Here is a 26615-nt window from a genome sequence, read left to right as displayed (position 1 = left end):
GTCATTCATTCATCCACCCACCCACCCACCCACCCACTGTCATTCATTCACCCACCCACCATCATTCATTCACCCACCCACTGTCATTCATTCACCCACCCACGGTCATTCATTCACCCACCCACGCACCCACAGTCATTCATTCACCCACCCACTGTCATTCAATCACCCAAACTGTCATTCATTCATCCACCCACCCACCCACTGTCATTCACCTACCCACCCACTGTCATTCACTCACCCACTGTCATTCACCCACCCACTGTCATTCACCCACCCACCCACCCACCCACTGTCATTCACCCACCCATCCACTGTCATTCACCCACCCAGTCATCCACCCAATCACCCACCCACTCCCTCACCCACTCACTCACCCACCCACTCACTCACCCACCCACTCACCATCCCAGTCAGGCAGTCACATGTCTTTTGTTGAAAATATAAAAATAAACAGGTTGGATTGTAATGTTTTTTTCTGTATCACAATAAGAAACCAGTTAAATAAAAGTTGCGCGCTAAAAGATATTTTTTCGTGGTAGTTGCACTATGGGTTCGGGGGGGGGGGGGGGGGGTGGCCGCTATGGGTTTGGGGGGGGGAGTCTGCTTTTTTCATTTGTCCCAGGCCCCATGATTTCTGTTGGCGGCCCTGTAAAAGACACCCATTTGTTCAGGAGAATGCTCCTGTTACACAAGTTCTTCAAACGGAGAGAACTGAACCAACTTAGGGCAGAAGGGATAAATCACTATGACGAATTAGATCTTGAAAATATTAGGGATCTCACAGCCCTACAGGAAGAAAGTCTAAGAAATTTGGAAGAGGGTCCCTTCTCTCAAAGGAAACCAAAATCTAAATTCGACACCAGCCTTGGAGACTACTTCCAATGTGGCTACATTTATAAAATTGGTGACAAAGGACTTAGAAAATCTGAGATCACAGACAAGTGTAAGCAATATGACTGAGACGGAACGTATGGATTTAAAAGAACTGCAATCCAATCAAGCAATTACAATAAAAACCTCTGACAAAGGGGGAAATATTGTTATATTGAATACTGCCGACTATGTAAAAGAAAACAAACTATTACTGCGATACGAACTGTTAATTAATATTAAAAACTGACCCCACAATACAGTTTATGAAAGAACTTAAGCTCATATTAGATCAAAGGATGCTCACCAAGTTACTCTCTAAAAAGGAATTTGAAGCGCTTTTGAATAGGACACCAAAAATAGCGACCTTTCATTCCCTACCAAAGATTCATAAGGGCATGAGCCCTCCATCGTGACGCCCGATTGCTCTGTCAGGTTGGAGATGCCAGAGACAATCTAGCATTTATGTTGATCAGGTCCTGCGACCTTTTGTCATGTCACTACTGTTGTATTGTAGAGATACAAAAGATGTATTAAATAGGCAATATGACATTACAATTGATGATAATACGCTGCTCATCAGCTTGGATGTTGAATCTTTATACACATCCATAATACACGACAATGGGAGCAAGGCTGTTGAGTACTTTTTACAGACAAGAAGTTGTGATTTTATATAACCTATTGGTTATTGATTTATTACGGTTTATACTTACTCACAACTTCTTTATCTTTGACGGAAGACTATATCATCAGGTCAGAGGAACTGCCATGGGGACCACATGCGCCCCCACCTATGTCAACCTATATCTGACCTGGTGGGAGGCGGAGGTGGTCTTCCAGAAGCTGTATTGTCTGTATACCTCACACATCCTCCGGTGGGTGAGGTATATAGATGATATTCTGATCCTGTGGAAGGGTTCAAAGAAAGTGTTTGAGGAATTTATCAATCTCCTCAACACTAATATACTTAATTTAAGACTCATGTCTTAAGTTAGTGAGACAACTATTTTCTTCTTGGACTTAATTATTACACAAATACCACAGGGAAAGATAGAAACTACTCTACATCGCAAAGATACAGCTACCACCAGCCTGTTCATCATCCTCGTCATAAGGTAAGGAGGATCCCCGTGGGGCCATTTTTTCGTACTTGAAGAAACTGCTCATCCAAAGATGAATTTGAAAAAGAGTCCTCCCTTTTGAAAGAAAGGTTCAGGGAAAGGGGATACAGCAATAGGGCAATTAAGAAAGCATATCAAAGAGCTAGAGATGTATACCATAATGATCTTCTATCAGATAAAAGAGACCACAAAGATGACAAACAGATTGTACGATTTATTGGAACATTCAATAATCAATGGACACAAATATTAAACATAATCAACAAATATTGGTATGTTCTCTTGGAGGACGATGACCTAACAAGGTTCTTAACAACAGAGCAACATTGGTTAGTAGAAGGGCAACTAACATCAGGGACCTATTGGTACATAGCCATTTCCAACGACCCTCCAACAAAACATGGTTGGCTAATACAGCTGTTGGAAATTTTAAATGTAATGGTTGCAAAGCATGTTCATCGTCCTTTCCAAGTAAAGTTTTCTATAACTGGGACGACATTCGCAGTTACAGAATTAAACACTTTATAAATTGTAAAATAATTGTTGTTTATCAATTCATCTGCACCTGTAGAAAGAAGTACGTTGGAAAAACGATAAGACTATTTCATCATAGAATATTGGAACACCTGGGCGATATTAGGAATCATCGCGACACGCCACTGGTGAACCATGTACATAATCTACATCAAGGTAAAGTAACAGGTCTTCAATTCCCAGGAATTGAGTCAGTAGCTAGGACCACCGGGGACCCCATTCAGCCTGGGGTATTAATCCTGTGTGTAAAATAATAAATCATGGTTTATGGGGAAACACAGGGGGTCGGAGGGGTATTGGTGCTTAATACAGTACATATTATGACATTTAAATTATATTCCTAGTGTAGATGAGAAGGGGGTCTCTGGAGCAGAACCGCATTGGTTTCAGGTCCGGGGACCCACTGCTTCCCGAGATACAGGCCCCGGTATGGGGTGCCGGTATGTCTCTGCTTTGTTTACATCCCTCATGGATTTTAACATGTATGAGATACCGGCAATCCATACCAGGGCCTGTAACTCAGGAAGCAGGGGGTCCCCGAGGCTGAAATCAACTTTGTTCAGTTCAGGAGACCCCCTGCTCATGTATACTATGAATAAAAATAAAATGTAAGCCGCTTCATTACCTTAGCAGCTATCCGCTAAGGTAATGATTTTTTATTTGGGGGGGGAGAGTGGGGGGGGGGGTTGATACTAGTGTGAGGGAGCAGGGGGTCTCCTGAGCTGAACAAAGTTGATTTCAGCCTCGTGGAACCCCCTACTTCCCGAGATACAGGCCCCAGTATGGGGTGCCGGTATCTCTCTGCTTTGTTTAGATCCCACGGTCACGTGACCCACAGGATTTTAACATGGGGATACCGGCACCCCATAATGGGGCCTGTATCTCAGGAAGTATGGGGTCCCGGACCTGAAACCAAGGCAGTTCAGCTCCGGAGACCCCCTGCTATATTACTGCAATGTCCGAATTTTAATAAAGCCCCGCGATCACCTGTGAGAAGCGTGCAGTTAGGGTGACTGATTCAGCCTATCTCTTACTGCGCGTCTATTACAGAAAGGCAGACCCCGGTAGGACTCACACAGCAGGGACCCTGCTGTGTTACTCCGGCGGGCCATTATGTCTGCAACTGACCATCTCGGATCCACCTCGTGGCATAACATGGATGTACCCAGGTAAATGTTCGAATAAAGGCCGCTGCATCTGTACGTACCAAAGATATTCAGTGGCAGAGTATCGATTTAAAAAGTGTTGTCATTATTTTCATCCAGTATATGCAGGGGATGAGGACATACATGATACCTTCAAAAAGTGTTACCTCCTTGAACTCATGCAGAGTACACACAAGTTTACAGGATACGAAAAAAAAACATGTGTGTAAGGTGCTATTCTTTTCTGCAACGAGAAAGGAAGAAACATACAATGAATGGGACATACACAATCTTAGCAAGCCGCAAACCCAGACCCACACAAATATATATTTATTTGTGTAAATTGGAGTGCCACTAGGTTAGTGACCAAGTATGCTACAATAAACCAAGAAGTCCCAATGCAGATCCAATATGACAAATTACTTAGTACATTGCTATATTTTTTTTTCTCATAACTTAGGTTCATTTAGTTCAATCTTTTTGTCAAAACATTTCCAGCCTGCAACCACGTCATGGTAACCCATCTCAGAAGGTCCTACACTACCTATGTTGTACTGTGTCTTTTGTATTTCTTCCACTGTACAGGCATACCCCGGTTTAAGGACACTCACTTTAAGTACACTCACGAGTAAGTACATATCGCTCAATAGGCAAATGGCAGCTCGCGCATGCGCCTGTCAGCACGTCCTGAACAGCAATACCGGCTCCCTACCTGTACCGAAGCTGTGCGCAAGCAGGGAGACTATAGAGCCTGTTACACATGTGTTATTTACATCAGTTATGCACATATATGACGATTGTAGTTCAGTACATGCATCGATAAGTGGAAAAAAGGTAGTGCTTCACTTTAAGTACATTTTCGCTTTACATACATGCTCCGGTCCCATTGCGTATGTTAATGCGGGGTATGCCTGTATAGAGAAAAGAGGAAACAAAAGAATAATATTGCCAGTAGCATGGCATGCGTGACGTGTGCGGTGCCCAAGGTGTTAAAATGTTGGAGCACTATATGAGCTACTGTGCAGTTCAAATTGGTTAAAAGCCATAAGTGCCCTAGTAAATATAGTGAGAAAAAAATCCCCCAAAATTAAGTGCAACAATATATACTTTCCAGGCTTATTGCTACAGCAAAGGTCATTGCCACCTTTCTCCTGGGGGAAGAAAGCTCTCAATTGACTACTATATTCACGTGTGTACATAGATCTGTTGATTAAAAAGAGGTGGGATGGATGAGCTTTAGCTAAGGAGGAGGGGGTCATAAATCTCTCAAAAATGAATAAGGCATATGAAAATTAAGTCACCAAAAAGATGGGGCAGTGAACGCAGTCTATGGGCTGAGAAGAGCTTGTATGGCTTGTATGTATGTCATTCAAATGATATAAGAGGATAGCACATGGCTTGGTGGGAGAGTCTAAGAAGGTTAAGGTTGACCTGGAAGGGGATTGAAAGAATGACGAAATGTGAAGGAACACCTGTGTGTGAAGGCATAGGGGCTAATTCTATATATGCCGATGCCGCCAGTCAGGCCAATTTTGGGCGAAAATCACAATGAGGATTTTCATCCAAAAACAGCCACTTCAGCGTACGGTATATGGAACAAAGTCCATAGATGGGAATTTCCAGGGGAAGATATTAATGCTTAGCCAAGGTAGCATTAATAGCAATGTAATATATTCTCTACTGCTACGTAGGAACCTTTTCTCGCACTTGGATCGATCACCTCTGGAGGCCTTTTCACCCACTCTTAAAGTGCTGGAGAGGAAAAAGACGAGCAGCTCGGAGGAGAAGTAATTGAGTCAGACACCAGTGAGCGTTGTCAAAAACCTCTCCTATTTATTAATGGTTTACAGTCAGGTTATATAGGCGAGCGAGCGTAGAAAAAACACGTATACGTGAGAAACTTACTTCCCTTTATGTTTATCTAGAAAGTGACAGATGGAAAGTTACGATTTGGGAACTAGTCTAGTTGCCCGATCTTGGGGGCTGTCTAGGGAGCGTCATAATTCTTGTTGTTAAGACATTTCATTGTTAAGACATTTCATAAATTCAGGCAAGCACAGCTGACTAAATTTCCTGTTTCTACATGGTGAAATATGTCTGAACTTACATAGTTCAGTAGTTCAGCCACCATTAAGTGGGTAAAAGGTCAGTTTAACATCTGACTAAAAAGCATAATGGCATAATGGCAGTATTAGTCCCTGGCTTCTTAGTATTAGTATAAAATGTTATATAGCAGTCAAAATGGAGTCCCCCCCTTGATACACACATTATCAAGCAACATTTAAGACATCTAAAGCTGTTGGATGATGTTGCAAGTGTATTTTTTCTTACTATTTGTTTTTCTTAATAGCTACAGTATCAAGCTTAATTTTCCCTCCTACACAGATGATTTCCACTTCCACTCGATACATGCCACCTTGGGTAACCTTTGGCAAAATAGCAGTAAGTCCCTCTCAGTTAGCAAATGAAGGTATTTCTACTTATTTTTTGTACTATGTATGTATGTATGTCTTTATTTGTATAGCGCCATAAAATGTACATAGCGCTTCACAGTAGTAATACATGTCATATATATAACAAATATAAATAACAGATCATGGGAATAAGTGCTTGAGACATACTGTAAAAGTAACATTAAGGAAGCAGTCCCTGCTCCGAGGAGCTTACAATCTAATTGGTAGGTAGGGAGAACGTACAGAGACAGTAGGAGGGAATACTAGTAAGTGCGTCTGCAGGGGGCCAAGCTTTGTGTCATGTGTCCATGATTATCCAGTGCTACTCATATGCTTCTTTAAGCAGATGTGTCTTAAGGTGGGTCTTAAAGGTGGATAGCGAGGGGGCTAGTCGGGTATTGAGGGGAAGGGCATTCCAGAGGTGTGGGGCAGAAAGTGAGAAAGGTTTAAGGCGGGAGAGAGCTTTAGATACAAAGGGGGTAGAAAGAAGACATCCTTGAGAAGAACGCAAGAGTCGTGATGGTGCATAGCAAGAAATTAGGGCTGAGATGTAATGAGGGGCAGAAGAATGTAAAGCTTTAAAAGTGAGCAGTAGAATTGAGTGTGAGATACGCGATTTAATCGGAAGCCAGGAGAGGGATTTCAGCAGGGGAGACGCTGAGACAGATTTAGGAAAGAGTAGAGTGATTCTGGCAGCAGTGTTTAGGATAGATTGTAGGGGAGACAGGTGAGAGGTAGGAAGGCCGGACAGCAGGAGGTTGCAGTAATCGAGACGTGAGAGAATGAGGGCCTGAGTCAGAGTTTTGGCAGTTGAGTAACAGAGGAAAGGGCGTATCTTTGTGATATTGCGGAGGAAAAAGCGACAAGTTTTAGAAACGTTTTGAATATGAGAGGAGAATGAGAGAGAGGAATCAAGTGTGACCCCTAGGCAGCGTGCTTGGGCTACTGGGTGAATGATCGTATTTCCAATAGCAATGTGGAAGGATGTAGTAGGGCCAGGTTTGGGAGGTAGTATAAGGAGCTCTGTTTTTGCCATGTTAAGTTTCAGTCGGCGGATGGCCATCCAGGATGATATTCCAGAGAGGCATTCAGAAACTTTGGTCTGTATAGCAGGTGTAAGGTCAGGGGTTGAAAGGTAAATTTGTGTGTCGTCAGCATAGAGGTGATATTTAAACCCAAAAGATGTGATTAGGTCACCTAGAGAGAGTGTGTAGAGAGAAAAGAGAAGGGGTCCCAGGACAGAGCCCTGGGGTACCCCCACAGAGAGATCAATAGAGGAGGAGGAGGTGTTAGCAAAAGAGACACTGAAGGTACGATGGGAGAGGTAAGAGGAGATCCAGGATAAAGCTTTGTTTCGAATACCAAGAGTATGGAGAATGTGAAGGAGAAGAGGGTGGTCCACGGTGTCGAATGCTGCAGAGAGGTCGAGTAATATGAGCAGAGTGTAATGACCTCTGTCTTTGGCAGCGTGGAGGTCGTCAGTTATTTTAGTGAGGGCTGTTTCAGTAGAGTGAGCAGTGCGGAAGCCAGATTGTAGAGGGTCTAGTACAGAATAGGTGTTGAGAAAGTGTAGCAATCGAGAGAATACAAGACGTTCAAGGAGTTTGGAGGCAAAAGGCAGGAGGGAGACAGGTCGATAGTTAGAAGGACAGGTAGGGTCAAGCTTGCTGTTTTTGAGTAATGGTATAAAGGTTGCATGCTTGAAGGATGAAGGAAAGGTACCAGAGTAGAGGGAAGAGTTAAAGATCTGTGTGAGCATAGGGATTATAGAAGGAGCAAGAGGTTTTAGGAGATGGGAGGGAATGGGATCAAGAGGGCAAGTGGTAGAGGGAGAAGAGGAGATCAGCAGTGATACATCCTCCTCCGAGATAGCAGAAAAAGAGTCAAGAAAGACAGGAGGAGAGTTGGGAAGCATTGTGGGATGGGAGGAGGCAACAGATGGGATGTTCTGCCGTATGGACTCCACCTTTTTCTTAAAAAAGTCAGCAAAGTCCTGAGGTGAGATGGAGGAAGAAGAGGAGGCAGCTGAGGGTGGTCTGAGTAGAGAGTCAAAGACAGAAAAGAGACGTCGTGGGTTAGACTTGTGTGTGTTGATTAGTGATGAAAAGTAGGTTTGTTTAGCCTGAAAGAGGGCAGAGTTGAAACAGGATAGCATAAATTTGTAGTGAATGAAGTCTGCGAGCGTATGAGATTTCCTCCAGAGGCGTTCAGAGGAACGAGTGGAGGAACGCAGCATGCGTGTGTGGGAGTTTAGCCAGGGTCTGGGGTTAGAAGGGCGAGGACGGCAGAGAGAAAGTGGGGCATGAAGATCAAGAGAGGAAGATAAGGCAGAGTTGTAGTTCCTGACCAGGTTGTCAGGGTCTGAAGCAGAACTGAGAGAGGAGAGGGAGGAGCGTAAAGTGGAATCAAGAGCTGGGAGGTTAATAGAGCGCAGGTTTCTGCAAAAACGAGGGCGAGATGGAGATGGAGAGAAGCGAGAGAGAGAAAATGAGATGAGGTGATGGTCAGAGAGAGGAAAAGGGGAAATGGAGAAATCAGAGAGTGAGAAGTTTTTAGTGAAAACCAGGTCTAAGTAGTGGCCATCCTTGTGGGTGCTGGCTGCAGTCCACTGTTGAAGGCCAAAAGAAGAGGTTAGAGAAAGAAAGCGGGAAGCCCAAGGGAGAGAGGGGTCATCAATGTGGCAGTTGAAGTCCCCAAGGAGAAGAACAGGGGAGTCTGAGGAGAGAAAGAAAGAGAGCCAGGATTCAAAGTGAGAGAGAAAGGCAGAAGGGGGATGAGTAGAGGTAGGTGGGCGATAGATGACCGCCACATGGACCGGGAGAGGAGAGAAGATCTGGACTGTGTGAGCCTCGAAGGAGGGAAAAGCAAGAGAGGGGGGAATAGAAACTGTTCTGTAACGGCAGAGAGAGGAGAGCAGGAGCCCCACGCCTCCACCCCTGCCACCAGGGCGTGGAGTGTGGGAGAAGGAAAGGCCACCATAGGAGAGGGCAGCTTCCAGAGCAGAGTCAGACTGAGTGAGCCAGGTCTCAGTTATAGCAAAGAGAAGCAGGGAGTGAGAGAGAAAAAAGTCATGCACAGAGAGGAACTTGTTAGAGAGGGAGCGAGCATTCCAAAGGGCACAGGAGAAAGGGAGAGAGGAGGGAGGGTGGCAGGGGATGGGTATGAGGTTGGAGGGGTTTACACCAGGAGGAGTAGAAGTTGCATGTGGGAGGCGAGGACGAGAGCAAGTAGAAATAAGGCAGGGACCAGGATTGGGAGAGATATCCCCAGAAGCAAGGAGGAGAAGCATGGATAGAAAGAGGATGTGTGAGGATGATTTGTAGGGGTGTGTTTTAGTGCAGGCGGCATAACTGTGTGGTGACAGAGGGCGCAGGTAAGAGAGGAGTTCATGTGAACTGAGAAGTGGTGAAGTAAGGAGAGATGGCGAAATATGAATAGAGTTAGAGACATGATGAGGCTGGTGGAAGGAAGTGCATAATTTGAAAATAAGTGAGGTTACAGTAAATATAAAAAGTAAAGGTGGCATCACAGCAATAGTAATGTGTTGAGATGTGCAGTGTGGGATGATAACCTCCTTTCCAGCGTAGTTCAAATGCAGGAATCAGAAGCAGTAGATTGTGTCCACTTTTTCCACTTCTTTTTGAACTTCCTTTTTAAACCTCCATACTACTTTAAAGATTTCTACTTAAAAGCATTTCTGCTTAAGAGCAAAGGCTGCAAGCAGCAATGGCTGTTGTAAGTTTACTTATATACATTTAGAAAGTCACCTGGTTGGTACAACAAACTTAATTAGCACATGTGAGGGATGTTAAACCAAATTGTTTTTCAAAGGTGGGTGTTGTCTTGCACAAGTGTGAAAGATGAATTAAATTAAGGCAATAGGGGGATGATTTCCACACAGACAATTTGAGATGTTTTTACCTGAGAAAAGACAAGAGATGAGATGAGATGAGAAGCAGATCAATGGTTCCAACTTCCTTTTTAAACTTCCATACTACTTTAAAGATTTCTACTTAAAAGCATTTCTGCTTAAGAGCAAAGGCTGCATTTATTTATTATTTATTACTATTTATTACCCCCGTTTTGTTATGATTATGATTACTAATATTGTTGCAAACAAATGTAACACTTAAAAATGCAATCCAAGCAGCACTTAAAAAACCCCAAACCAAACCAAAAAAATAAATAGTCCCTATAGGCTTAAGCTTGCTGCATGGTCACAGCTTTGAGCACAGCCAGGGTTAAGATGCATAGCCAGTAAACCCACTAAGCTGTGACCATGCAGCAAGCTTAAGCCTATAGGGAACCATGTTTATCATTGTGAAGCAAAAGGTGGCACTGTGTGCTCATTTGCATGTCATTTCCCAGAATCCCTTGCTGCAGTGGAAGTGCTGTGTGCTGGGTGATAATGGTGAAAGGCGGGGTTGCAGACCTGTTTAAGACATGCAAATGAGCATACCTTAATATTTCAATTTGTTTTATATATATATAGATATATATATATATATATCTATATATATATAAAATTATATATATATTTTTTTAAATATATGCAGCCTTTGATTACCTTTATTGATCCTGCTTTCCAGGGTTTACGAAATGGCTGCCTTTCAGTTCCAATCAATCAGTCAGTGTAACTCAGCAGCTACAATGTATTCATAAAATTACTAACGTAACATAATCTATTGTTACAGTTTGCAGCTCAAACTGATGGGCAAATTGACAACATATGATCACAAACAGTAAAGTGTTACAGAGATCCTGCACTGCTTGGGAAGTGTGCTGAAGCCTGCTATAGAAAACAATATATTAAAACTAATTAAAAATGGCATTGAGTTGAATAATTAAAAAATGCAGTAAGTATTATCTAATACTACAGAACTGATTTATTTGAAAAAACACACATCGGATATTGCATGGATTGCTTCTACAATGGATCAGAGAAGGCTGTAATATCTAGCCGTCTATCAGTGACAATTATCTAGTAGTGAATGAGTAATGTGGTCTATCAATAAATTAATAACAAAACCTCTCTACCATATAAATTATGTTATGACCATATACTGATGCAAGAAGCATAGGATTTAAGTCAATTACATTTTTTAAACCTGGTACATAGATTTCTTAAAGAGAAAATGCATGTATTAGAGGCAACTATTTGTACAGTATACACTCACACAAACAGAAATTATCCTATTCTGTATAATACTACTTCAATACTTTAATGTTTAAAATATCTGGAATAACTGGAGTGTTAAAATGTTAAAATTGCAACTGTAGGAGTAAAAAAGGCACACAGAGGCAATACTTACCAAGCCACATACTTATTTGAAGGTGACACAAATAATTTTCTGCCAAAGAATAAAATAGTTATACATTTATTAGATGACAAGAACTACATTCAGAAAAAGGGAAATAAAATTAAGAAAAATAGCAGTGAAAGCAAACTTGAAAAATGCCATTTGACTAGTGGAGATTTCTGTTGTCATTCAGATGATGAATGTCCATTCTCAACATGGTTCCATCTAAACTGACTAGTCTTTAGGATAAAGGGATATAATGAAGAAGTGGTGTAGTGACTCTAGAAAGTTGAATCCACTCCTTTTGATTTTGGGATCATGAAAATGAATTGCTTATCTGAATGATTCTTTCTTGGTAAAATAAATAAAACATGTATAAGGCTGCAGCACAGTGATCCATATCCAGATATGTGTGGCACTTTGGTGCAGATTCATCAAGCTCTGATGCGGAGTATTGCACCAGATCCGGCGATAACAGCCAATAAAGTCAATGGCACTTAATGCCGGATCAGGTGAAATACCCCACATCACAGCGTGACGAATCCCTGAGTTTGTGTGTTGTTTACCTGAAAGGCTTCATAATGTTGAAATTTAAAATAAAAGCAAATGCAGATGCGGCGTGTGCGGTTGTTCTCCAAAATATTACAGCATGTCAGAATTTCCATAGGATCAAATGGCAATGTTGGCACATAATAACACAGTATGTATGTATGTCTTTATTTATATAGCACCATTAGTGTACATAGCACTTCACATTAGTACTACACGTGACAATCATATAAATAACAAATAATAGAAATAACAGATCATGGGAATAAGTGATTCAGACATAAAAGTAACATTTCGGAAGAGGAGTCCCTGCTCCGGGAAGCTTACAATCTAACAGTACAGTATACCACAGTAGGAAAGACTTGCTGATCAGTTCCACAATCACAATTATCAGTGTCTAAATACTATATAAGGTTCAGCTACAGGCGCTCAATAACAAACAAAAAGAGTGTAAATATGTCCCCTGATTGACCCCAAAGTAGTTCAAATACAACCTTAGAGTCCAATCATTTGAAATTTGAGTCCAAAAACAGTCCAGACTGCTGAAAAAATCCAGCAGGGTGCTGCTTTCTCAGATGGAAGTACTAACCAAGTACTTCAGTGATAACTGCAAAGGATGAGAAGAAAAGAAAGCGCACACTTCCTGGTGCAAATAAAGTTTTACTAGGTTAAAATCACAGAAAAAAATCAATCAATAATACACTCACAAACATCCGGTCAGTTTAGGCAGTATGTGGTAATCCACAGATGCGTGCTGGAGTTGTGCAGGGTTGTCTTTGCGTGGGGATACTATGCCAGCTGCTACAGCGCGTCTGCTGCCTGCTTCCGCCCCCCAGGGGTTGGAGTGCCCTTCTGTGTCACGTGACGGCTTCAGACTGCGTCACCATGTGATCTCCTCAAGCTCCCCCTCCTCCGTAGGGCGTCGCAACAGCGCGGCACTTCAGGGATGATCTCACCACAGCCGGTCTAACAAAGTAAGCCCGCTCCCTGTCTTCTCCCTCACGAAGTTCAGCACTGCAGTACTCACAGTCATGATCCTCCTTGCACCATACAAGTCACCCTACATGTTTGGAGGCGTGGCCTCTTCATCAGGGGACCCCTGCACAACTCCAGCACGCATCTGTGGATTACCACAGACTGCCTAAACTGACCGGATGTTTGTGAGTGTATTGTTGATTGATTTTTTTCTGTGATTTTAACCTAGTAAAACTTTATTTGCACCAGGAAGTGTGCGCTTTCTTTTCTTCTCATCCAGTACAGTATACCACACCAGAGAGAGAACAATGAAGCCAGTAACATCTCTAGGGCAATTTGGCAACCATTCTTACTTTATGATTCTAAACCTTAATGCTACTTTAGGTTCTCTAATTCTATGGGTTTATCACAACCTTAAAGAAGATTACCACCATATTGAGGCTTATTCTATGCAGTTGGACGCGACGAATCCCTCTGAGATTGGTCGGAAACTTCTATTGTCTTCATACCAGTTTACTGCAAACCTCTCCTTCATCTCTCTCATTCTCACTATCTCCCATCTCTCACTCTATCTCTCCCCATCTCTCTCTCTCCCTCCCTTTATTTATCCCCCTTCTAACTCTTACACTTCCCCTCTCTCCCCATGCATTTCTCTCCAGCATGCATATTTTTCCTCACTCTCTCCCCATGTATATCTTTTCCCCCACCACTCACTCTCCTCTCATGTATTTCTTCCCCCCACTTGCTCTCTTCACATGTATATCTTCCCCCCACACTAACTCTCTCCCCCCATTTATTTCTCTCCTCTTCGCACTTACTCACTCCCCACCCCCCACATGTATTTCTTCCACCTGCCAAAAGATCCAGCATCAGCCGTCCGATCCCCCAGACACTTGTCTCGGCTCTCAACACCCCACCCCCCACCCCTATTGGCAGCCTTGCCTATTATTCCATGGAACCAGCAATGGTTTTTTAGACTTACTGGGTTAAATTCTGAAAGAAAAAAAAACTGAAAAGAAAAATACAGAACCAGAGGTTGCACCTTTTAAAAACTGTAAATGTTACAAAAAAAGTCAATGAATATCATATCTATTGGATAAGATTTCAGAAGAAAAGTGTTATAAATTATATTATTTGGCTTCCTAGGTTAAAAAAAATATATATTCTTTAGTTTGCATTGGTTTTTTTTTTTTCTTCAATTGTTTCACAAGAAGATTTTTAAGGTCTCAAAAGATCATTTATAATAGCACAAACTGTTTCCATGTAAGTATTATAATAACAGACATAAAGTCCTTCTTGTAGAATGAATGTATTTATGCAATGCAAACTTTGTTTTAACCTTGGCATTTCAGATATTTAATGAAATAAGCTAAGCAGTGACAGTATTTTAATAGTGTTGAATACTAAAATCTATTGATTTACAGAAATATGCCTGAAAGCCCACATGCAAGTCATAATGTACCACATAAAAATACACATTTCTGAAGAAAAAAGGATAGTAAAAAAGGTTTAAGTACAGTATTGTGTTACATTTTAAAGTACAGTACATCATAATGACTTCATAATTATCTTACTGGAACTGTTACAGAGAGGTGGCTTTAGAACATAAAGTTCATAACACATCATAATTAATTTAAAGGTATTAGAAAAATGTCTTAGTAAGTAGAGAAGGGAAGAATAGTCCAAACCTGTTTCCCAGAATTGTAATGATATTTTAAGCCAAAACTGCTCCCCCTATCAAAAACTGCCCACTAAAAAATCGAACCGTATTGTTAAGAATGTGGACTTTGATTCCAATTTGTTTTTTTAAATAGGTTTGAAGAAGGGTGTCTCCGGAGCTGAACCACGGTGATTTCTTGACTTTCAAGCCACTCGCTGGATATTTCTACACCATGCAGGGGCTTACTTAATGTTCGTCTCATTGGCGTCCTGCGTTCCAGGTCTCTTCTCCAGGTGGATAAACTAGATGCTCATCTATCCTCCAATTGGTTGGCTCTGCTATCTCCTCCTACACGTTTCTCCAATCAGGTTTATTTCCTCATGAAATGTCTTACATCATCACATGTCTATATTTTATAGTCCCAATAATGAGCAGGCTCCTGCTACTTACAATGGTGATCGAATTAACCGTTTTGTGGGAAACCTCCAAGATCATGTTATACAAAATCCTACATCTTCGTATAAAATCTACATGATAAATACTATATTTTATTATCTAAATGCAATATTCAATAACAAATAACTATCTATCCAATATAAATACAATTCCTAAATATGTATATACAGAAACATTCATAAAACTCCTATTCCCAATGCTTAGGATACTATAAAAGCAACACTACACCAAATATTTAAAGCATATACATAGTTTACAATATTTAAAACACACATCAAGTAATATATCTGGGATGCTTTTATAAAAAAAAACACGTTTCCATAAAACACAAAAACATATAATTGTGAGAACATATTAAATATATAATGGATCAAAAAAATAGATATTTAAAAAATATATAATCATATAAAAACATATACAGTATACTGCTCTGAATTGATTTTCAAGTCTATTGCCTAATGGTTACTTAACTCCATAGATTAGCATTTATTTACAAAAATCATCCCAGATCTATGTCAATATTTAGACCTAAAGGTACCTGAGTTTTCATTCTATAGATCAACTGAGTCTCCCTCTGTGATAAGCTCTTAATCCTTTTACCGCCTCTCCAATTTAAATCTACTATATCGATTTCAAAGAAGGTTAAATCTCCAGAGTTTTGTTTTTGTTTATCTTTAAAATGTTTAGCGACACTATGACTTTCAAATCCCCCTTTGATATTTCTCAGATGTTCTTAACTTCTAATTTTCAGCGTTTTTCCAGTCCCCCCCATGTATTGGATCCCATGTGGACAGTCCAACACATATATTACAAATGTACTTTTACATTAAATAAAATCCTTGACTTCAAATGATTCTTGCGTATTATTAAATTTGAATGATTTCTTATCTTTACAGACTGAGCAATTTTTGCACTCATGGAAGCCTTTCATTTTATTTAGCTACTGTATCTCTTTTCTGTACTTTGTATTTGATTTTTAATACAGTGGGAGCCAGGATATGTTTAAAGATTGGGTTAAAGAACTTGTTGATAAGATGAGAAGATTGGTTTTAAAATAGTAATTCAACAGAATGTTCCAATGTCACCTTAGCATTTTCTTTATCTGTCTACCAGTTAAATAATATACTGAAGACTTACTGCTCAAACCCTAATGCCAATTTAAATACTAGTAATGACTAGGGTGCACAGGGACATTTATATCAGAATGCGCAAAGACTAGTTTGTGGAGAAAAGATCCCCACACAGGGGTCCCTATCACTTTCACTCAAAGTACATAGTCAGATATAAAGATATATAGTAATCTTAAGAACTCCAATATTCTAAACAAGAGAATGTGAATGATGATATAAATATCTCTTATGTAACACTAATTCATGTAAAAAACAACAAAGCTTTATTAGCAAATGACGTAGACGCTTCGTGATTATATTTACAGTGCAATAAAAGATACCCCGTTGAAAGGCTGCAATTAACTAGTAATATTAGTAGTTATCCACATGATATGGATTTGTAACATGATTAGTGACCAAAACACCGAATTGCAGCATATCGCTGTAAATACACGTGGATGCCAATATAGGTCTGAGACTCCTAACGGGACAGGATTTCCTATCACCATAATACTCCTCTCAGGTGTTTAGTACCCGTAGAATCAAGGAAGCCACAAAGGTTAGTTGATATTACAACAGCAATATAACCACAAGTTCTATGGTATAATAGCATCAAAGATATAAATTAGCTGAATTGCTTAATCTGGCAAAAAAAACGTTGATTTTTGCTCTTATCGCCAGCTTCTCTGGGCTTACTGAATCGCTGTAGGCTTTTTTGACGAGAAACAATGTAACAAAAAACAGATAAAGTGCGCAAATTATTATGTCTATTGATTAACCCCTTCACCTCCGTGTATTAATTAAATAACAAAATACAACCTCTAAATCGATGGGTGACCTGCAGCTATATGAACAGGGGCAAACCCCTAGGCAACTGAAACACAAGAAAGACAAAAGCGCAAAAGCACATAGTGAAGTTTGTAAAAATGGGTGAATATAATTTTAGGGTATAATATCTGCGTACATCAGGTTAGTAGGTATAAAGCATTTCATGTGCAATACATGAGTTTACCAACGCCGCACTGCCGCCTCCAGACTTTGGGAACTCTCTCTCACAGCATCCAGGACAAACTGTCTCAATTGTAGTTGGAAACCTCCACTGCGGTGCTGTATCTTGGTCAGTCTCCTTCCCCGATCGCTGCCGTTATAGCTGCTCCTTCTCGGGTCTGTTTTCCAGCTGCCACTGTGTCTCAGCTCACTTCGGCAGTAGTTCACGTGTCCCGCGGGGTTTGCGACCGGCCGCAAAGGGAGGTGGTGCCGTAAAGCACGATCTTAGCTTTACTGCAATTTGCGGAATGCAGTTTTTTTTGTGAGAAGTCAGTCCAATGCAGGAAAAATCACACAGAGTGTGGGGATAAGGTCCTAGGACTTATTAAAATCTTTATCCAACGCGTTTCGAAGCATAGGCTTCTTCTTCAGGGATAAATTGGACTGATTTAAAAACATATTTATACCCATACTCCGCTACTGATTGGTCACAATCAGAGGTGTCTACACCAATCTGATCCTCACTTTGCATCATCCCACAAGTGTGGGTATTTATGATAATGACTTCTTAAAGTGCTCTAGTGATTTGACCTATTCAGTGCTGGTCCAGGGGTATAATAAAATCACAATACATTTATTCATTTATTAATACATATTAAAAAACACTTAAATAAAAATGCCAGTGATTAAGGATAATTCAAAGGCTCTGAAATAAAACAAACAGATGTTACTTACACGTATAAAGAATAATAATACTTATTACTATGAATGGATATCACAGATGTTATTCAAATTATATTTATAAAAAAACCAAGTACTCGATTTCTCTGATACATATACCTATACGGGGCCTATTTCTAATATTGTTTAGTATAAACACCAAAGGTCTATGTTTTCATTTAGACCTTTAGGACCTAAGGTCTTCAACTGGTGAATCCAGTAAGTTTCTTGGACTGATATATCTTTTACTCTATCTCCTCCACGTCTGTTTTGGGGGATGGTTTTAATCCCTTTGAAGGTCAGGGTTGCGGGGTCTTTGTTATGATGGGTTGAGAAGTGACGACTTACACTATGAGTCTGTAGTGCATGTTTGATATTTCTCACGTGCTCTTGTATACGTGTTTTAAGACATCTTTTTGTGCGGCCTACGTATTGCAGGCCGCAGGGGCATTCTAGTAGGTATACTAAGAATCTTGTGTTGCAATTGATAAATTCAGTAATGTTATACACTTTGTTATCTATATTTGATCTAAATGTTTTGCGTTCAGTGTGTAGGAGTTTACATGTACAACATCTTCCACAGGGAAAGTTCCCTACTAAATTGTTACTCAACCAAGATTGGGCACCTCTATTTGTTACAGTTTTACCTATATCACTCGGTACTAATGTGTCTTTTAGACTGCGAGCTTTCCTATATATAAACTTGGGAGATGTGTTTATGTGTCCACTGAGAATGGGGTCTGTAGAGATAATACCCCAATGTTTTTTATGACTCCTTCTATTTTTCTGTGCATAGAGTTATAGTTTGTAATGAATGGAACTTCTATTCGATCCTCATCCACATTTAGAGGATTTTTCTTTTGTATTAACAGTTTGTTCCGATCTATTTTTCTAACCTTATCTAGTTCAAGTCTGAGTTGTTTGTAATTATATCCTCTTTCTAAAAATCTTGAGAACAGAAATTGGGCTTGTAGTTCAAAATCTGCCTCATTGCTGCAGTTTCTCTTTATTCTCATAAACTGACCTCCAGGTATGTTGCTAATCCAAGTTTTTTTATGGTTGCTGGAGGCCAGTAAGAGATTATTCGTATCTACCTTTTTAAAGAAGGTTTTGGTTGTTACCCCTTCTGCCACTGAGGCTGTTAGGTCCAGATCTAGATAGCTGACATTCTCTGCGTGTGTTACATGGGTGAATACCAGGTTGTGGTCATTATGATTGATGTAATTCATAAATCCATCTACTGATTCTTCATCACCCTCCCACACACAGAGAATGTCATCTATATAGCGACGCCATATCACTATATTTTTCAGGAATGGATTTTCCTTCCAGATAAAGGTTTCTTCCCAGTTCCCCATATACAGGTTTGCGAAACTGGGGGCAAATCGTGTGCCCATTGCAGTTCCGCAAACCTGCAAGAAGAACTGGGAAAGAAAAAGAAAATAGTTGTGGCTAAGCACATATTTTATGGCTTCTAATATAAACCATCTGTTTAGATCTGTGATGTTTGGTTCCTGTCTCAGGTAATTCTCCACTGCTGCAATACCCTTAATATGTGGAATGCTAGTGTACAATGCTTGGACGTCACACGTCAGCCATCTGTACGAGCTTTTCCATTCGAATTTTGCAAAGAGATTTAATACCGCAGAGGAGTCCTTTAGATATGAAGGTAACTCCCCTACGATTCTTTGCAGGAAGTAATCCACATACTGGGATAAATTTGCTGTCAGTGAGGATATACCCGAGACTATTGGTCTCCCTGGCGGGTTTATAAGAGATTTGTGCAACTTAGGTAAATGGTAAAACACCGGTATTTTTGGTGACTTATTGTAAAGAAACCCATATTCTTTCTCTGTGATTATTGTTTTGGATAATGCCTCATCTAGAAGTTTTTTAAGAGTAATTAGAAATAATGATGTAGGGTCTGAGGTTAGTTTTTTATAAAAGACAGGGTCACAAAGGAGTCGGCGTGCCTCTTGCTCATATATGGAGCGATCTTGTAGAACCACACCTCCTCCCTTGTCAGCCTGTCTAATAATTAGTTGGTTATTATCCTGCAGAAATTTTAATGCAAGATTTTCAGCCTTGGAAATATTCTGTTTAATGTTCCATTTTCTATCACTATTATTAATTTTATTTAGATCATTATAAACCATATCAAAAAAGGTTTCTACATGGTTACCCCTAGAGTGATATGGGTAAAATGTGGATTGAGTTTTAAACGGCGTGTGTGTACATACTGTTGTGTCTTTATCTTTATCTATTGCTTGAATTGTATCTACTATATTGTTAGTTTCTTTTTTCAACTTAATAAAGTGTCTTTTTAGTGTGATATTTCTTGTAAATTTATTAAGATCTTTAAAAAGTTGAAATGAGTTTGCCCCACTAGTCTTAGAAAAAGAGAGTCCTTTGCTTAGGACTCTTTTTTGATCTTCTGTGAGGATGAACGTGGAGAGATTGAAAATCCCTCTATCTACCTGAGTAGGTTGAGTCCCTAGAATTCTTTTCTTTTGGACCCTGGATCCTCCTCTTTTCCCTCTTCTGGCAATGGTCTTTTTAGCTTGGTCCCTGAGATCACCTGTTTGTGGTTCTCTGTGCTTTTCACTTCTTTTTCGGGAGAGCCATGCCTCCTCCTTATTAGATCTAAAAAAAGAGATGGAGAGGAGGGAGAAGGGGAGGGTGCAGGGCGATTCTCACGTGTATGTTCTTGTATCCTCACAGGAGGTCTGAATGACTCATTTTGTTGTTGATAATTGTTTTGTCTATTTTTATTGTATTTGTAGTTTTCGTCATAATTTCTCCCTTTATAGTTAGGGTTCCTAGGGTGTCCTCCCCTTTGGGGATATGATCTATCTCTTCTAGGATGTTCCCTTCTATCTATAGACTGATGACCTCCATGTTGTCTCCCTCTCTCATTTTGATCTCCATTAGAGCGACTATTAGAATCCCCATTAGTGTCATTCACAGTTTTGTTATCAGTCATCTTTCCTTTAGTATTATCTTTGGCCCAGGTACGTTGTTTATTTGTATCGTAGTCATTTTTGTCTCTATAAAATTTAAAGTGCTTGGTTTTTGCGGTCTCGTCATCATGTTGTTCTAAGTTGGCGCATACCTCGTGTTCCAACTCAGAGCAATCATTGGCGATAATGAGGGGCTCCATGGTTTTAATTTGTTCTTCAATTTGGGCTCCCAATTCTTTTAGTGATTTATTTCTCTCAAATATTATTAATCGCACTAAGTCATTAGAACATTCATCTAAAATGCGTATCCACTCCTTCATGAAGTGTTCATTGTCCCTACCAAATGTGGGGTTTTTTAATATGCGTAGGCCTCTAGGTAATCTACCACAGTCTAGATATCTCTGCATTGTATGTCTCTCAAACCATTGTTTGCTTTCTGTGATGAGAAGTTTTTCTAGGTTTTTAAACATTTCTTTCATAGACGTTTGCTCATTGCTAGACTCATTAGTCCCTTTGGGCTCCTCTGCAAAGAGGAGATCAAAGGCCTCTTCACGTTTGGCTCTGCAAGCATTTAGACTCCAAACCATAGTGATGTTAATAGCACAGATAACTTATACAATGAAAATAAGTGCAGCACTAAATATTGTGAAGAAACAATGTAACAAAAAACAGATAAAGTGCGCAAATTATTATGTCTATTGATTAACCCCTTCACCTCCGTGTATTAATTAAATAACAAAATACAACCTCTAAATCGATGGGTGACCTGCAGCTATATGAACAGGGGCAAACCCCTAGGCAACTGAAACACAAGAAAGACAAAAGCGCAAAAGCACATAGTGAAGTTTGTAAAAATGGGTGAATATAATTTTAGGGTATAATATCTGCGTACATCAGGTTAGTAGGTATAAAGCATTTCATGTGCAATACATGAGTTTACCAACGCCGCACTGCCGCCTCCAGACTTTGGGAACTCTCTCTCACAGCATCCAGGACAAACTGTCTCAATTGTAGTTGGAAACCTCCACTGCGGTGCTGTATCTTGGTCAGTCTCCTTCCCCGATCGCTGCCGTTATAGCTGCTCCTTCTCGGGTCTGTTTTCCAGCTGCCACTGTGTCTCAGCTCACTTCGGCAGTAGTTCACGTGTCCCGCGGGGTTTGCGACCGGCCGCAAAGGGAGGTGGTGCCGTAAAGCGCGATCTTAGCTTTACTGCAATTTGCCGAATGCAGTTTTTTTTGTGAGAAGTCAGTCCAATGCAGGAAAAATCACACAGAGTGTGGGGATAAGGTCCTAGGACTTATTAAAATCTTTATCCAACGCGTTTCGAAGCATAGGCTTCTTCTTCAGGGATAAATTGGACTGATTTAAAAACATATTTATACCCATACTCCGCTACTGATTGGTCACAATCAGAGGTGTCTACACCAATCTGATCCTCACTTTGCATCATCCCACAAGTGTGGGTATTTATGATAATGACTTCTTAAAGTGCTCTAGTGATTTGACCTATTCAGTGCTGGTCCAGGGGTATAATAAAATCACAATACATTTATTCATTTATTAATGCATATTAAAAAACACTTAAATAAAAATGCCAGTGATTAAGGATAATTCAAAGGCTCTGAAATAAAACAAACAGGTGTTACTTACACGTATAAAGAATAATAATACTTATTACTATGAATGGATATCACAGATGTTATTCAAATTATATTTATAAAAAAACCAAGTACTCGATTTCTCTGATACATATACCTATACGGGGCCTATTTCTAATATTGTTTAGTATAAACACCAAAGGTCTATGTTTTCATTTAGACCTTTAGGACCTAAGGTCTTCAACTGGTGAATCCATTAAGGTTCTTGGACTGATATATATTTTACTCTATTTCCTCCACGTCTGTTTTGGGGGATGGTTTTAATCCCTTTGAAGGTCAGGGTTGTGGGGTCTTTGTTATGATGGGTTGAGAAGTGACGACTTACACTATGAGTCTGTAGTGCATGTTTGATATTTCTCACGTGCTCTTGTATACGTGTTTTAAGACATCTTTTTGTGCGGCCTACGTATTGCAGGCCGCAGGGGCATTCTAGTAGGTATACTAAGAATCTTGTGTTGCAATTGATAAATTCAGTAATGTTATACACTTTGTTATCTATATTTGATCTAAATGTTTTGCGTTCAGTGTGTAGGAGTTTACATGTACAACATCTTCCACAGGGAAAGTTCCCTACTAAATTGTTACTCAACCAAGATTGGGCACCTCTATTTGTTACAGTTTTACCTATATCACTCGGTACTAATGTGTCTTTTAGACTGCGAGCTTTCCTATATATAAACTTGGGAGATGTGTTTATGTGTCCACTGAGAATGGGGTCTGTAGAGATAATACCCCAATGTTTTTTTATGACTCCTTCTATTTTTCTGTGCATAGAGTTATAGTTTGTAATGAATGGAACTTCTATTCGATCCTCATCCACATTTAGAGGATTTTTCTTTTGTATTAACAGTTTGTTCCGATCTATTTTTCTAACCTTATCTAGTTCAAGTCTGAGTTGTTTGTAATTATATCCTCTTTCTAAAAATCTTGAGAACAGAAATTGGGCTTGTAGTTCAAAATCTGCCTCATTGCTGCAGTTTCTCTTTATTCTCATAAACTGACCTCCAGGTATGTTGCTAATCCAAGTTTTTTTATGGTTGCTGGAGGCCAGTAGGAGATTATTCGTATCTACCTTTTTAAAGAAGGTTTTGGTTGTTACCCCTTCTGCCACTGAGGCTGTTAGGTCCAGATCTAGATAGCTGACATTCTCTGCGTGTGTTACATGGGTGAATACCAGGTTGTGGTCATTATGATTGATGTAATTCATAAATCCATCTACTGATTCTTCATCACCCTCCCACACACAGAGAATGTCATCTATATAGCGACGCCATATCACTATATTTTTCAGGAATGGATTTTCCTTCCAGATAAAGGTTTCTTCCCAGTTCCCCATATACAGGTTTGCGAAACTTGGGGCAAATCGTGTGCCCATTGCAGTTCCGCAAACCTGCAAGAAGAACTGGGAAAGAAAAAGAAAATAGTTGTGGCTAAGCACATATTTTATGGCTTCTAATATAAACCATCTGTTTAGATCTGTGATGTTTGGTTCCTGTCTCAGGTAATTCTCCACTGCTGCAATACCCTTAATATGTGGAATGCTAGTGTACAATGCTTGGACGTCACACGTCAGCCATCTGTACGAGCTTTTCCATTCGAATTTTGCAAAGAGATTTAATACCGCAGAGGAGTCCTTTAGATATGAAGGTAACTCCCCTACGATTCTTTGCAGGAAGTAATCCACATACTGGGATAAATTTGCTGTCAGTGAGGATATACCCGAGACTATTGGTCTCCCTGGCGGGTTTATAAGAGATTTGTGCAACTTAGGTAAATGGTAAAACACCGGTATTTTTGGTGACTTATTGTAAAGAAACCCATATTCTTTCTCTGTGATTATTGTTTTGGATAATGCCTCATCTAGAAGTTTTTTAAGAGTAATTAGAAATAATGATGTAGGGTCTGAGGTTAGTTTTTTATAAAAGACAGGGTCACAAAGGAGTCGGCGTGCCTCTTGCTCATATATGGAGCGATCTTGTAGAACCACACCTCCTCCCTTGTCAGCCTGTCTAATAATTAGTTGGTTATTATCCTGCAGAAATTTTAATGCAAGATTTTCAGCCTTGGAAATATTCTGTTTAATGTTCCATTTTCTATCACTATTATTAATTTTATTTAGATCATTATAAACCATATCAAAAAAGGTTTCTACATGGTTACCCCTAGAGTGATATGGGTAAAATGTGGATTGAGTTTTAAACGGCGTGTGTGTACATACTGTTGTGTCTTTATCTTTATCTATTGCTTGAATTGTATCTACTATATTGTTAGTTTCTTTTTTCAACTTAATAAAGTGTCTTTTTAGTGTGATATTTCTTGTAAATTTATTAAGATCTTTAAAAAGTTGAAATGAGTTTGCCCCACTAGTCTTAGAAAAAGAGAGTCCTTTGCTTAGGACTCTTTTTTGATCTTCTGTGAAGATGAACGTGGAGAGATTGAAAATCCCTCTATCTACCTGAGTAGGTTGAGTCCCTAGAATTCTTTTCTTTTGGACCCTGGATCCTCCTCTTTTCCCTCTTCTGGCAATGGTCTTTTTAGCTTGGTCCCTGAGATCACCTGTTTGTGGTTCTCTGTGCTTTTCACTTCTTTTTCGGGAGAGCCATGCCTCCTCCTTATTAGATCTAAAAAAAGAGATGGAGAGGAGGGAGAAGGGGAGGGTGCAGGGCGATTCTCACGTGTATGTTCTTGTATCCTCACAGGAGGTCTGAATGACTCATTTTGTTGTTGATAATTGTTTTGTCTATTTTTATTGTATTTGTAGTTTTCGTCATAATTTCTCCCTTTATAGTTAGGGTTCCTAGGGTGTCCTCCCCTTTGGGGATATGATCTATCTCTTCTAGGATGTTCCCTTCTATCTATAGACTGATGACCTCCATGTTGTCTCCCTCTCTCATTTTGATCTCCATTAGAGCGACTATTAGAATCCCCATTAGTGTCATTCACAGTTTTGTTATCAGTCATCTTTCCTTTAGTATTATCTTTGGCCCAGGTACGTTGTTTATTTGTATCGTAGTCATTTTTGTCTCTATAAAATTTAAAGTGCTTGGTTTTTGCGGTCTCGTCATCATGTTGTTCTAAGTTGGCGCATACCTCGTGTTCCAACTCAGAGCAATCATTGGCGATAATGAGGGGCTCCATGGTTTTAATTTGTTCTTCAATTTGGGCTCCCAATTCTTTTAGTGATTTATTTCTCTCAAATATTATTAATCGCACTAAGTCATTAGAACATTCATCTAAAATGCGTATCCACTCCTTCATGAAGTGTTCATTGTCCCTACCAAATGTGGGGTTTTTTAATATGCGTAGGCCTCTAGACTGACCAAGATACAGCACCGCAGTGGAGGTTTCCAACTACAATTGAGACAGTTTGTCCTGGATGCTGTGAGAGAGAGTTCCCAAAGTCTGGAGGCGGCAGTGCGGCGTTGGTAAACTCATGTATTGCACATGAAATGCTTTATACCTACTAACCTGATGTACGCAGATATTATACCCTAAAATTATATTCACCCATTTTTACAAACTTCACTATGTGCTTTTGCGCTTTTGTCTTTCTTGTGTTTCAGTTGCCTAGGGGTTTGCCCCTGTTCATATAGCTGCAGGTCACCCATCGATTTAGAGGTTGTATTTTGTTATTTAATTAATACACGGAGGTGAAGGGGTTAATCAATAGACATAATAATTTGCGCACTTTATCTGTTTTTTGTTACATTGTTTCTTCACAATATTTAGTGCTGCACTTATTTTCATTGTATAAGTTATCTGTGCTATTAACATCACTATGGTTTGGAGTCTAAATGCTTGCAGAGCCAAACGTGAAGAGGCCTTTGATCTCCTCTTTGCAGAGGAGCCCAAAGGGACTAATGAGTCTAGCAATGAGCAAACGTCTATGAAAGAAATGTTTAAAAACCTAGAAAAACTTCTCATCACAGAAAGCAAACAATGGTTTGAGAGACGTACAATGCAGAGATATCTAGACTGTGGTAGATTACCTAGAGGCCTACGCATATTAAAAAACCCCACATTTGGTAGGGACAATGAACACTTCATGAAGGAGTGGATACGCATTTTAGATGAATGTTCTAATGACTTAGTGCGATTAATAATATTTGAGA

The sequence above is a fragment of the Ascaphus truei genome, chromosome 5, assembly GCF_040206685.1.
Source record: "Ascaphus truei isolate aAscTru1 chromosome 5, aAscTru1.hap1, whole genome shotgun sequence".
NCBI classification, from domain to species: domain Eukaryota; kingdom Metazoa; phylum Chordata; class Amphibia; order Anura; family Ascaphidae; genus Ascaphus; species Ascaphus truei.
This window is presented reverse-complemented; position numbering follows the sequence as displayed.